The sequence below is a fragment of the Phyllostomus discolor genome, chromosome 11, assembly GCF_004126475.2.
Source record: "Phyllostomus discolor isolate MPI-MPIP mPhyDis1 chromosome 11, mPhyDis1.pri.v3, whole genome shotgun sequence".
In the NCBI taxonomy this organism is placed as follows: domain Eukaryota; kingdom Metazoa; phylum Chordata; class Mammalia; order Chiroptera; family Phyllostomidae; genus Phyllostomus; species Phyllostomus discolor.
Genome location: NC_040913.2, coordinates 82,473,515 through 82,486,459, shown reverse-complemented (window position 1 = coordinate 82,486,459; position 12,945 = coordinate 82,473,515). Strand labels below are relative to the sequence as shown.

The 12,945-nt window shown below is 41.7% G+C and overlaps 1 pseudogene; it reads right to left on the bottom strand.

Moving 5' to 3' along the window:
- On the bottom strand, window positions 1-12,507 carry LOC114508391 (annotated as a pseudogene).
- Window positions 12,508-12,945: the final 438 nt, after the last annotated feature.

The window sequence follows — 12,945 nt, the reverse complement described above, 5'->3', positions numbered from 1 at the left end:
TCAGCTCCGTGCACCCCGAGTGCCCCCCTCCAGGTCCACGAAGACCCTCCCCCCACCACGACTGCAGCCTTGCCACGAGACGGCACCCAGAATCCTGTCCATGCTTGGCGGGCTCAGAGACACGCCTTCTTCCCCTTCATTTTAAAAACATGCCCCCTTTAAACTGGCTGTGGACTCCGTGGAGGTCTGGCAGTTGCTGCTGGTGGTGATCATGTTGGAAGCAGCAGTGCGGGTACCACCGGTTTCTCCTGTGCTCCTCTTCACACAGCCAAGCTTCATCTCCGTATCTACTTAGGAAAGAATTCATTTGCTGAAGACACAAAACTAGGACCTTTATTTTCAAATCTTCACTTACCTGAGCAGCTACTTGAAGATTCTGGTCGAATATCTGGAAGATGATGGTCAGGAGTATCATTGGGTAGCACCCATCTTGGTAGGCTTCAGGGTCAGTCTCTCTTATCTGGTCTTTCTTACCCTTCTAGAGCTTTCCACAGCCAGGCAGGCAGAGCTGCTTGAAGGGAGAGTTGACACGTACGTGTCCAGCAGCTCAGTGTCCACATCTGGAGAAAGCGATGGCCCCCGGGCGCTGACAGCCACCTCCAGGGCCAGCTCCACATTTCCCAGCAGCTCTGTGCTGGGGCAGGTGTTTAAGACCCAAGTCAGCAGGCTCACAGTCTCATTTGCTTCTAGGTCTTCCGATGCAAGCTCCTGCCTCTGCGTGGTCAGGGCCTGGTGGCGCATGTTCAGGAGATTCCTGAAAATCTCATAATGGGGAGGAAAACACGGAACCATAAGGTTTTTGGGCAGCAATGAGGCCGTCTATGATGTACTTCCTTATGACTTCTAGGTGGCAAATGAGCACATCTTGTTGGACTTCCTGGTGTCCACGTGCCCACTCTTGGTTTTGGTGTTTATGGTTCTGTCCAAGATGGGAAGCATCTTCTCCTTCCCGTTCTTGGCCCTCCCCGAGGGGCAAAGCCAGTTTGATTTTTTCAGTCAAGTATGTGCCTATCGATATTTTCTTCCCTTTCAATGCTCCTGACAACTGATACCAGCAAGGGGGGGTCATGGTGGGCAGTGGAGCCACCGCCTCTGCGGCACCATCCACAGCTGCTTGGCCAGCTCATCGGGGAGCCCCTGTGTGTTCCCGAAGCAGCTGCATTTGAGGGTCATGTCACGAGTGTCTGCACTGTCACTGCAAGAGTGCTCATGCGTCAGTCTGTCCCGGAGCACTCCAGGTCCATCAGCAGCAGGAGCGCCCCTTGCTCAGGTCCTGAATTTCCCTAAAGTCTTGCGCGCTGAAAAAACATTCTTGGGGTTCTCTGTGGTGACAGTGAGCTGGCTGTGCTATACCAGAGCAGCACCCTTTCTGTCCTCGTGGCTCTCAACAGTGTTGATGCTCTGTGTCCAGTCCTTGCTGTCATCCGCCGGGGACTGCTGAAGGTCCTCCACGTCGGTCACGTGGTGGAGCCGGCTCAGGCCCCTGGTGCGCCTCGTTTGCCAATGGGCAGCTGCCTTCAGTCTGGCCAAAGTGATTAATTTCAATTTTGGGTTAAATCTTCTGCGGTGTTTCTACTTCTATAATGCTGCTCCTTCCTATGACATTCTAAATTTTTATTTTTCTTTGTCTTATTCAGCCATTATTTAGCTTTGTTTTCCTAGTAATATCAATAACAGGCTATGTATTTTACTTCTTTAACTTTGCTCAATAACTATCCAGGCCTAATGTTGGATTTTGTTAATATATCAACCCAACGTGGTAGGCATCACAAACACAGTGAGAAATGTCATTTTGCATCTTCTCACCGTCCTCAAGGATGTTAACAAAATTCTTTTCTGGTGGGTTGTGGGAGGCCGTTCTGTGTGGTGTGGGCTCAGCTCCCACTGGGAGACGCACAGGACCCACGCCCATGGATAGGTTTTCCCGTGGGGAATCAGGCCTGCAATGTACCTAGGCCACTGTGAGTCCTGCTTTTTGCTAAAACTCCCTCACCCTGAATTGAAGACATTTACTGCAAAACAACTTCCTAAAATCCACGCTAAACCTTCCAAGGATGAGTGTAATCTGTTCAACTACTTTCGCCTTTTCATTTGCAAATATCCATCTTCTGTGATGTGATGTGATTACCAGCATCCTCTCCTTTGTTTTCTGTATAAGGTAACCACCTAAAGCGAGCCTGTGCATAAGTTAATGAGGACCTTCCTGTAATGTGCCCAGTAAGACAATAAAAGCTCATTGGAGCAAGAGCCAAGACTTTTGCTCCCCTTGAGAGAAAAGCCATGCTGTCCCTTTTCCTCCACCAGACTCAGTAATCTGTGTGCATGTCTCATACTCATCCATAATGACGTGGGCCCCACGAGCCGGGGTCCACATCAGTGGGTTTTACGGAAGAACTTGTTGAGGAAAGGTGACATCATCAGCTCTGAGATCCAGCAGCTCCAAAAGGGCATTCTGAATGCAAGGACTTTATTTCAGCACAGTTTCTTCTCTGTACCCCTCGGTGCTTCTTCGGCAGGGGCAGCGCTCCATTGCTAACCCTTCACGCAGCCTCTATTCTAGGTGTTTTTGGGGTGGGGTGAGGGGAGGGTGGCATACTGTCTGCTCCCCTCCAGGTACTACTGGCCCTTGGTCCTCTTTTCATTCTGTGCGGTTGTATGGTCCTCCGAGTACCGTGGTTGCCAAAAAGGGTTGTGAGATGCTTTCTCTCTGTTCTATATTCATCTCGTCTTCCCAGGATGCATACTTTAAGTTTGCATTGTTCAAAGAATTAATTTACTGGACCTTTCAGATATCAGCTGACGCTTCCTTAAAGATTGTGGCACGGGAAAGTCGTCTTGTCTTTGTATTCAGTATTGTTGCAATTTCCTTTTGATTTTGTTTTTCTTTAATCATTTCAATAGGGACTCGAGAGCAACAGTGTTTAGGCCCCTGTGCCAATGTCACAGTTAGCCCAGGAGTTCCCTAACGACCATTTTCAATCTCCGCATCATGTTACCAATAGATACCCTTAGCGTTTAAATTCTTGTGTACATTTTCTTTATTGATCTTTTTGTCGTTGGAGTTGCATGTCCTTGGTAATTGCTTGTTTCTTCTCATGTCCTTAAATGGAGAACCATTTGAGGAACGGAGACTTCATGGTTTCTTAGTGCAATCTCAGGCATTCCAGAAGACAGCAGGTACTAAGACCCTGGGCGGGTCGTCTGGACTTGCGGTTAGGGCTCACAGTCCTCTGGAGCTGTGGGATGAGTTGCGCTGTTACATGATCTAACTTTCCAGTGCGGTGCTGCGGCTCATCCGCTCCTCCCTGGCCTCTCCAGCTGGGACCCCTTCTCATCCCCACGCTATCAGTTTTGGAGAAGATAGGCACATGCCATTATTTCTAAAAGCTTGACCTTATAGGCTCTTCACCGAAATATGGACCACTGACCTTTTTATCTGTAATGCTTGTTATCAAACATGCAACATAGACACTTTTATTCTCCCTCTGGCATTTAAATCTCTGCAATTTCAATAGTTCCACGAACATGAAATGCTGTCAACACCCTGACCTCTGTGTTAACCAACCTTATAGAAGAAGCGTATGAAACATACCTCCCTTAAATCCCTCCACATTGTAACCCGGAGAAAGTACCAATTGCCTTGGTAGATACTGTTAATTCCCCAAGGTTGTCAGAGACTCACAGTGCCCCTATTTTTACAATTTTCAGGGACTTGTGCTATCGTTTTATGCATCTCCAAAGGCTGTGGCATCTGGTGATATACGCTGCTCATCCACTTGATGCATTACATCCACAAAGGCACAGAGCATGCATTTTCTGTGCCAGTTACATCCACACGGGAAGATCAGAAAAGATGGAGATTTCCCCTAACGGTTTGTTTATGTTCACATATTGTTTGTTGTTCATACCTGACACTGAAACATACCCATTTTTTTTTCTGGGGTTATTTTACTATTTTTCTGTGGGCTTAGTTACAGAATTGTTTACATCAAAATAGTTTAGAGACCTCAAGAATGGAAATTGCGGAACCAGGAAATACTTGGAAGAAACCCAACAACTGGATGGCTGACCACATCCACAAGAGTGATTAGGAATGAGATACGCAGTGTGAAGCATTTGTTTAACTGATACCGAGATCCTCTCTCTTTTTTGTAGTAACTTGGGGTTGATGGAAATACTGGGAAAATACAGCATCCTGCCTTGGAGATTCTAAGAATTTCCTTTATATCTTCAAAATACAGAAAGTACTTTATGAGTCACACGTGTAAACCTAGATCACAGAACTGTTTCTATAAGAATTCATAGAGCCCAAACCTGCTCATTATAGAGAGAATGCCTGTTTTGGCACCTTTCTCTCTGGCACCGTGATACAAACTGTTTATCATAATGCATGATACACATCGAGGCCATTATCCTGGGGGATTTTTGATGTTTGTGCCTCATCTTTTTAAGGGATATGTCTCCCTTTGCATGCTCTTCCTCCCAGGATTACTTCTTTCTTTCAGGACTTCTTGCAACGAATATATAAAATGAGCCTAGATCTGTCTCTCTTTTGGGACAAGGTTCCATGAAATTCAGAGGTCAAACATGGTCAAGGGCAGGGGACAGAGGAAATAATAGTATGAGAAGCCTTAGAACACTTTTTATTGGTTTGTTTTTTTATGACTCTTTTCACTATCTGACATTAAGATATTGGACCAACTGCATTATGCAGCAATCTACAGGATTTGGCTTCAGAGGTCAGCATTTGGATAAACACATGGAGATGCACACATAACACTTGGAACCTACCGTTTTCAGTACCTGGGATGAACTGGAACCCCCCTCCCCCCCATTCCTCTTGAAAATGGTCTTTGGAACAAATGAAATGGGCCTAGTTATTAGACCAAAGAGATTTTGTAGCAATAGCTTGGTAAAACATCAAAGAGCAGGAATTTGTTTTTGCTCAGGACTCTTTGGTTTTAATGCTGAATGCTCACTTGTTCCACTAATCAATGCTGTATTGGCACCCGCTAATGCTAAGCTTTCCCTGCTGCCTGAAGTCTATTCCACTACTGTCTTCAGTACCACCATCCATCTTCTTCGTTTGCCTACAGTTAGAGAACCAGTCATCACTTACAGGATAGACAGAGAAAGATGCGGTCACAGCCCTTCCTGAGTGGTATCACTGCAGGTCTGCAGAAATGCACAAGGCCGAGAAGAGAGTAGCGGGCAACTATAAGTATCTTCACAGCAATAGTAATCCTAACAGTCCCACTGGAAACAATCCAAATGCCCCGTAGACTGGATATATAAATTGTTAACGTATTCAGATGATGGAATACAACTCAACAACAATAATGAAAAACATGGATAAAAGCTGAGACATAATGCAAGATAAAGTACCCATAAACAGAAGAATACAGTATGATTTCATTTACATGTAGTTCAAAAACCAGACCAAACTAATGGATTTTGTTAGAACTTGAGACTGTGGTTACCGTTGGCCTTCTGTCTGGACCCGGGTGCTGGGGCTTGCTCTGCTTACACTCAGAATCTACGTGCTTATTTCATGGGTGAATTTACTTCGCAAGAACCAAGTGAGCTGAACTTTATTATTTGTGCACTTTCTTTAGTTTTTTATATCTCCACACAGATTTTTACATTAAAAAAAAAGGTGGGCAGCCTCCCTAAGGCACCTCAATATTATCTTTAGTGACAATGTTATTATTTCAACAAATGTCTTTTTACTTAAGTAAAATAGATACCTATTCCAACTTAGATGTCATATGATTGACTTGCTTTATGGTTTGACAGCCTCTTAAGGTGGAAGTTGAGTAAGGCCCAAATGGCATAAGGGGAGAAAGAACATTATTTTTAGGAGGCCTGTCAATGAATAGAAATAGAGTAATAGCAGAAACTACTAACCTAGGTTAATCTATACCTAGATTACTAATCTACTAATCTATATCTCCTAGGTAATTTCTGTTTTTTTAGGTATCTCCCTCAGCTAAGTTGTATGTTCAAAATATAATTTAACAGGTTTTCTTATATGAAATGTTAAGGGGACTTATCTAAGAAAAAGAAGATAAAAAATATGAACAGTAAAAAGACAGCAAACTCACAGTTATAAACAACCACACCTAAAACAAAGCCAAAAGTAAACTAAGCAAACAACTAGAACAGGAACAGAACCACAGAAATGGAGATCACTTGGAGGTTAGCAACAGGGGAGTGGGAGGAGGAGAGAGGGGGAAAAGGTACAGAGAATAAGTAGCATAGATGGTAGGTAGAAAATAGACAGGGGGAGGGCAAGAATAGTATGGGAAATGTAGATGCTAAAGAACTTATGACCCATGGACATGAACTAAAGGGGGGGAATGTGGGTGGGAGGGGGTGTGCAGGGTGGAGGGGAGTGAAGGGGGATAATGGGACAACTGTAATAGCATAATCAATAAAATATATAAAAAACAAAATAAAACATGTTTTCATGGTTAGATTGTTAGAAGAAGAAAGAATATCCATGGATAAAGAGCAGCCACATATTCTGTTTTCAAATGGCCAAGGAAAAGTCGCTATATCACAACCGATGTTTTATTGAATATGGGTGAATGGATTTTATGTCTGCACTTGTTTCTTTTTCCCAAGTGGAGCAATTTGGGACATTTTCATAATGGACTTTATTTTTTAGAACAGTTTTAGATTTACAGAAAAGTTGAGAAATTAGTACAGAAGGTTCTCATATATTCCACACTCAATTTTTCCTACTATTAACATCTTACAATAGTATAGTACATTTGTTACAATTAATGAACCTATATTCATACATTATTATTAAGTCATTCATGCAATTGTGCAGAATAAAACTAAGTAACAAGTGATTAAAATATCTAAGACATTCTGAATTGATTGGTCAGTGATATGGCTAAAAACAAAATGATCTCCATTTTATTTTATATTAACAATATTGAATAAAACCGTATTTTTCTGATAGCATTGCTTCTACCTAAGCTGATACCATGAGAGTTAAAGGAGGTGCAGGCTCACCTGGCGGCGTCCACCTGCCTGGTGTAGTCAGACGCTAATTCACACCAGCGAGCCTGAGGTCACTCTGTTCGAAGGAAGCAGGGCTACTTCCATAAGTAAAGCTGGCGGAGTTATGCATGTCCTACTTACAGTTGCCAAATATAAAAGCTTCCAGGTAATGGAGTGTCAGTTAAATGAGACCCTGTCAAATCTTCAATTTTGGCTGCCTCCATTGAAGTTGACTAAGCTTATGGCCAGCGATTCCCCAGGTTTCCTGGTAGTTTGAGAACATTTAGTAATGGAAGAACGCATGGAGAAGTGAGGATACTACAGTATAAGGGAATAAAGGTGAAAAGAAAGACAGAAACCAAACGTGTGTATGTATGTGTGTGTGCATACATGTATGTGTGCATATTATATACATTATATGTAGACAGTAGAATGGAGGCCTGAGGCTTGAAATAAGGACACTCATAGAATTTCCTTTTTGCTTTTCAAGACAAATTTAAAATAAGCCATTTCCTGGACTGGGGTTCATGAACATTTATAACATTGAGAACCAAAAAGAAGAAAAATCCAGCATGCTTATAGCTCTGAAAGCATAAAATCATGCAATGAGTGTATTCTGGATTTAGGAAATCCGGGGCTTATTATAGATTTCTTTTGAAACTGTGTAACTAATGAAGGGATGTGCTGTGGATTGGATTGTGTCCCCAAAAAGGTATGCTTAAGTCCTAACCTCCAAGCCCGTGCATGGGACCTAATTTGGGAATCGGCTCTTTTCAGATACAATATGTGGTTAGTCACCTGGATTACGGTGGGCCCTGCATCCAGTGACTGGTGGGTTTCTAAGAAAGCACACCAGAGGTGCAGAGACACACCCGGGGGGGGGGGCCATGTGAGACCAAGGCCAAGTTCAGGGTGATGAACCTGCAAGCTAAGGAATGCCAAGTACCAGCAGCAGCGCCTGGGTGCTGGGAGAGGGGCCCGGGCCAGATTCCTGCTAAGAGCACCCAGAAGACGCCAACCTGCTGACCCTTTGATGTTGGGTTTCTGGGTTTCTGGTTTCCAGAAATGTGAGAGACTAATTTTCTGTTGTTTTAAGCCACCCTGTTCGGAGTTCTTTGTTATAGCAGCCCTCGGACCTAGTACAGAAGGTTTAAAAAAAACCCCCACAAACTTTTCAAATTATTATTTTGACAGTGCTAGGCTGTTAGTAGAAACACAAATCTCTCAGCTTGCCATTTTCCTTTTCTTTAAGCACCTCATTGCTTTGGTGATAGAATTTGGGAGAAGTTTATTTTTGTATCTCGGTAAGTATTCTTACAGAACATGATAATTAAGAGAAAACACCCAAGGTTGTAGAATATAAGAGAATAGACTCTAGTCAATATGGTCAAAGTGCTATGTGTACCTTTTAGCAGGCCACATTTTTGTTCTATTATCTCAGCCATTTCTTATTACATGTGTTCTTGTTTTAGAAATTAGATGAGTTCATTATTATTTTTTTGTTTGTTTGTTTGGGTTTGATGGCTCAGTGGGGAGAAAGGCTTTTGCTTCTCCTATCCCCAACTATCAGGAGAGATAAATCGTCTGTCTGAGGATGCCTTGTCAGCAACAAAGAAGTAAAACAGTGGCTCTTTACTCTGCTGGGGGGAGGTGCAGTCTCGGTGAGAAACTGATGTATCTCATGGACTCACAGAAAATACTGCTTTCAGTTGATGGTGTGGGGAGAACAGTCCATTTAAAACACGGCAGCAAAACTGGCCGTGGCACTTGAAAACACGACATAATTTGACACACTGCCTGGTTACAACAGTGCGAACCACATCGATGAAGTTCGTTTGGGTGGTAAGTCATCAGTGAAAGGTGGCGATTCTGACTTGTTGGATTATTCATTTCCCACAGTGGCAGCACCTCAGAATCACCTGCGAATTCTTTTTAGATTATAAATAAATACCCGAGTCTACCTCTGTGATTCTGATTCAAAGGTGTTGGGCAAGACCTAGGCATGTACAATTTTAAAAATCCAGTATGTGATTCTGATGTGCAGGTGAGGTTGAGGACCATGGAGGTGAGTATTGAAAAAAGAGTTATGTTTCTGGCTGGGGAGCTATAAAAATACAGTGTAGGGATCAGATCCAATAAAATGTTTTAGCTGGGTAGTAGAATATTCAAAAAAAGTATTTTATTCTTATTGTCTTTGTTCAACTGGTTTTAGGGACCAGGTTTAGTGGTTAATTTTTAACCTAAACTAGTTACCTCTTCTATAGGCCTTGATGATTTACATTACTTTTGTTAAATGATCTTGTAAATTTTAACATCTGAAGAAGCACAGTATAGAATCATGATAAGCCTACAATTAATAAAAGTAGGGCTTAGGTAACCAGCCACTTTCAAATTTTGAGGACAGTTGTAATGCTGTATTTCATTCAAAATATGTCAATACCACTAATTAAATGTAATTCATGTATAATTAATAATCAAGTTGAAGCTCAGAGGAGGACATGCTATGTCTGTAGAAATTACACAATTTAAAATGTTTCAATTTAGTTATTTTCATATTTCAGAGTCCATGTTTTTCTGGGTCTTAAATTTTTCTTCTCGGCGACTGTGAAACGAGTAGTTGGTAGCTACCAGGTCCAGGGTCTAATGGTAAAACGGTCCTGAGAACATCAACATCGTCTCTGGGATGTGATCCGAGAGATCTGCTGGCATCTTTCCAAACCACTTGAGAGCTTGTCACTCAGTCCGATGTAAAACATCATTAGATTTCAGTCAAACTCTAAATAGAATATCAAGGGCGTATGAGGACTTCTGAGAGCCCGATGCCATGGCACTTTAAGAAATGGCCTGGACGCCCCAAATGCCAGAGAAATGGCTTATTTTAAGCTCCTTGCAATGAAAGAGAAATCCCAGGCATATGCATAGGAGGACTGGTCAGAGTTGCCAGAAACGGCTGTTTTTGCAATGACTTGGTCTGAGCGTCACCCAGCACAACAGCCAGGCTCTAATGATTAGGCCAACCTGTGGCCGGTGCGTGGACACACCCAGGCTGACTCGTGACTGCAGCCTGGCTCTACGCTGACTCGTGACTTCAGACGTGTTGCTCTGTGAGTGTGAAGGATCACTTACCTCACCTCAACAAATGGCAGTTGTGTGAGTGCAACTGTTTCATTGCTCCAGTGAATCTGATGTTGTTTTCTGAGAATCATAAAAGCGGCTTACGGTGCAGCTGGACGATTTTATGGACATTTTACTGAGTATTGTATCTTTTTTGCACTGTGTTCTATCTTAATTCCAAAAGATTGGGCAATGCACAGAAATATGCTGTTATAAAGCAACAAACAGATCGATTGAAACGGCACCCTTTGCCTAGAGCATCTTTGCAAGTCTGAGAGTGAAGCTGGATGACGGATTCATACTTCAACGGACAGATACACAGCGTCTCCAGACACACACACACTCTGTCATGAATGCATATCTTGATGTGATACAGCACTCACATCTTAAGGTGATAAAATGTTTTATTATTGTTCTTGCCACTGACCAAACTACGTGAATTCTGAATCTGATATTCCCTCTGCCGTTCCCTTTATTGAATTCTGGCAAAGCTATGTAATGTACCACAGCAAATCCACTCAAAGTAAAAGCTAGAGACTCTCTTTGATGGTATCAACATGTGTGCAATTTGTTATTTCCTTTAGCTGTAATAAAGGAGGATGCAACTTTCTTTTGTTCCCAAAGGCCGAGTTCTTGAAGACTTATGGGAGATTCCATCGCTGGTTTTGGAGTGACCAGAGCCTTGTGTGGTGGCCAAATGTGGAGACGTGGGGGCAAAGTTGGCTACAACTGAGTTCCAGCACGACCCCTTACTGCTGAGCAAACAAGAGCAAATATGTAAACCCTCTGTTTACATATTTCAGATCCCTCACCTCTACACTGAAGCTAATACTAGTACCTTTATCAGAGGTTAGCTACAGGACTTGATAGGCTACTTACTGATTGCTAAGCACAGCAGTAGCAGCTGGCACAACCAGAAGAGTTAACCCTTGCTATCCTGTGATTATTAAAATATACAGGGGCTGGCAGAAGTAAGACCTGCTTGAGTGTGATTGGTAGGGTAATGATTTGGGTGTAATAATTTATACTTTTAATTTGAACATTTCACCTAACAAGTCATATGGTGTGCTTGATTGTGATGTTGTTACAATACAGAATTACATGCTTATGATTTTGTAATAAAAGATTTTATAATAAAAAAGCAGTGTTATTTGGACCAGACACTACTTTTCATACCAATCAAAACAACTTTTCGCCTTTAATTTTCTTCCTCATGGTTTCAATTGGTAAAACCAAAATTTGAAGTCACTGACTTATTTATTATAAAAAATCAGCATACATGTAAAAAGTTAATTTTTCATGACTGGAATTCAAAGAGAAGATAATGAGTATGCCATTATGCACGTGGGCAGGGTTTTGGACTGATTAAAAAAAATATCAACCAAAGAAAGCTTGGGATAAAAAAGGGCATTTAAAAAAATGAAACATTTTTCAAAATTATTGAGATACTGAATTAAAATCTTGTTGAGTAAAAAGAGAAGTGAGACAAAGAGAAATAAACAAGTAGCTATTAGAAATCAGATAAGCGCTGAGAAAATGAAGACTCAATTTTTTCCCGACAACCTGCTGCGTTCTCAAGTTTTGAGTTTTGAAGAAAAATTCATCTTAATCTTAATAATTCTGATTGTATCATTGATTTTCTGATTTATTGAAGTAAAACATCTCCCTTGTGAAAAACATGAAACTACAAAAAATGTTATTACAAAAATGCAAGTTGCTTTATAGTTATATCACTCTGGGATAAATACTCTTATCATTTTCAAGTGTTTTCATGTGCAATTTAATACTCACTCACAATTTGGATCCCAAAGTTTCAAAAGGAATGCCATATCCTAGTTTCATCTTTATCTAAGAAGTGTCATTAGAGCGCTGGCCGGGGCTCAGCTGGCAGTGTTGTCCCAACACGCCGAGGCTGTGGGTTTGATTCCCGGTCAGGGCACATATAAGAATCCACCAGTGAATGCATAAATAAGTGGGACAATGAATTGATGTTTCTCTCTCTCTCCTTTCCTCTCTCTTTTTAAAAAAAGTCATTAGAGAAGTTTGTCGAATACTCTACATAAAGGTTACTTTTAAGAATTGATTACTATTCCAGTATTGGTCTCTATTATAATCCTATTTACCTCATCTCTTTTGTTGGACATTTCAACTTTTATATATTTGCTATTATAAATACCATTACAGGAGTGTTCTCTTATGAAAATCTTTTATCTTGTTTATTATTGTTGTCTTAAGGTACATTCCTAGAAAGGGATTTGCTGTAACAAAAAGGATGCACAGTCGACTCTCCAGAGACAGACGGCCAACCTGCTTTCTGACAGTTTCCCAGTTCACGTTCCCACCAACAGCTTCTGGGAACGTACGTCTCGCTGAAACCATGACGACAGCAGGTATTAACATTTTTAGGCTATTTTTAATTTGATAGAAATGTGTGTGTTGTTATGTACTAACAATAAATGTTTTGTCCCCCTGCCCCCACATTTACGTGTTGAACTCTAACCCCCAGTGTGACGGATGGTATTTGGAGGTAGGGCCTTTGGGAGGTGCTTAGGTGGGGTCACTTGAGATTTCCTCACCCTACTCAGAGCAGCCCGAAATTTAAAACATGCTTTTTTTTTTCTGGAATTTTCCATTGACTATTTTTGAACTCTGGTTGACTGTGGGTAATTTAAAAAGTGGGACATGAAGCCGTAGATAAGGTGGGACTACTGTATCCTCTTTTTTTTTTTTAAAGATTTTTAAAAAGATTTTATTTATTTATTTTTAGAGAGGGAAGGGAGGGAGAAAGAGAGAGAGAGAGAAACATCAATGTGCAGT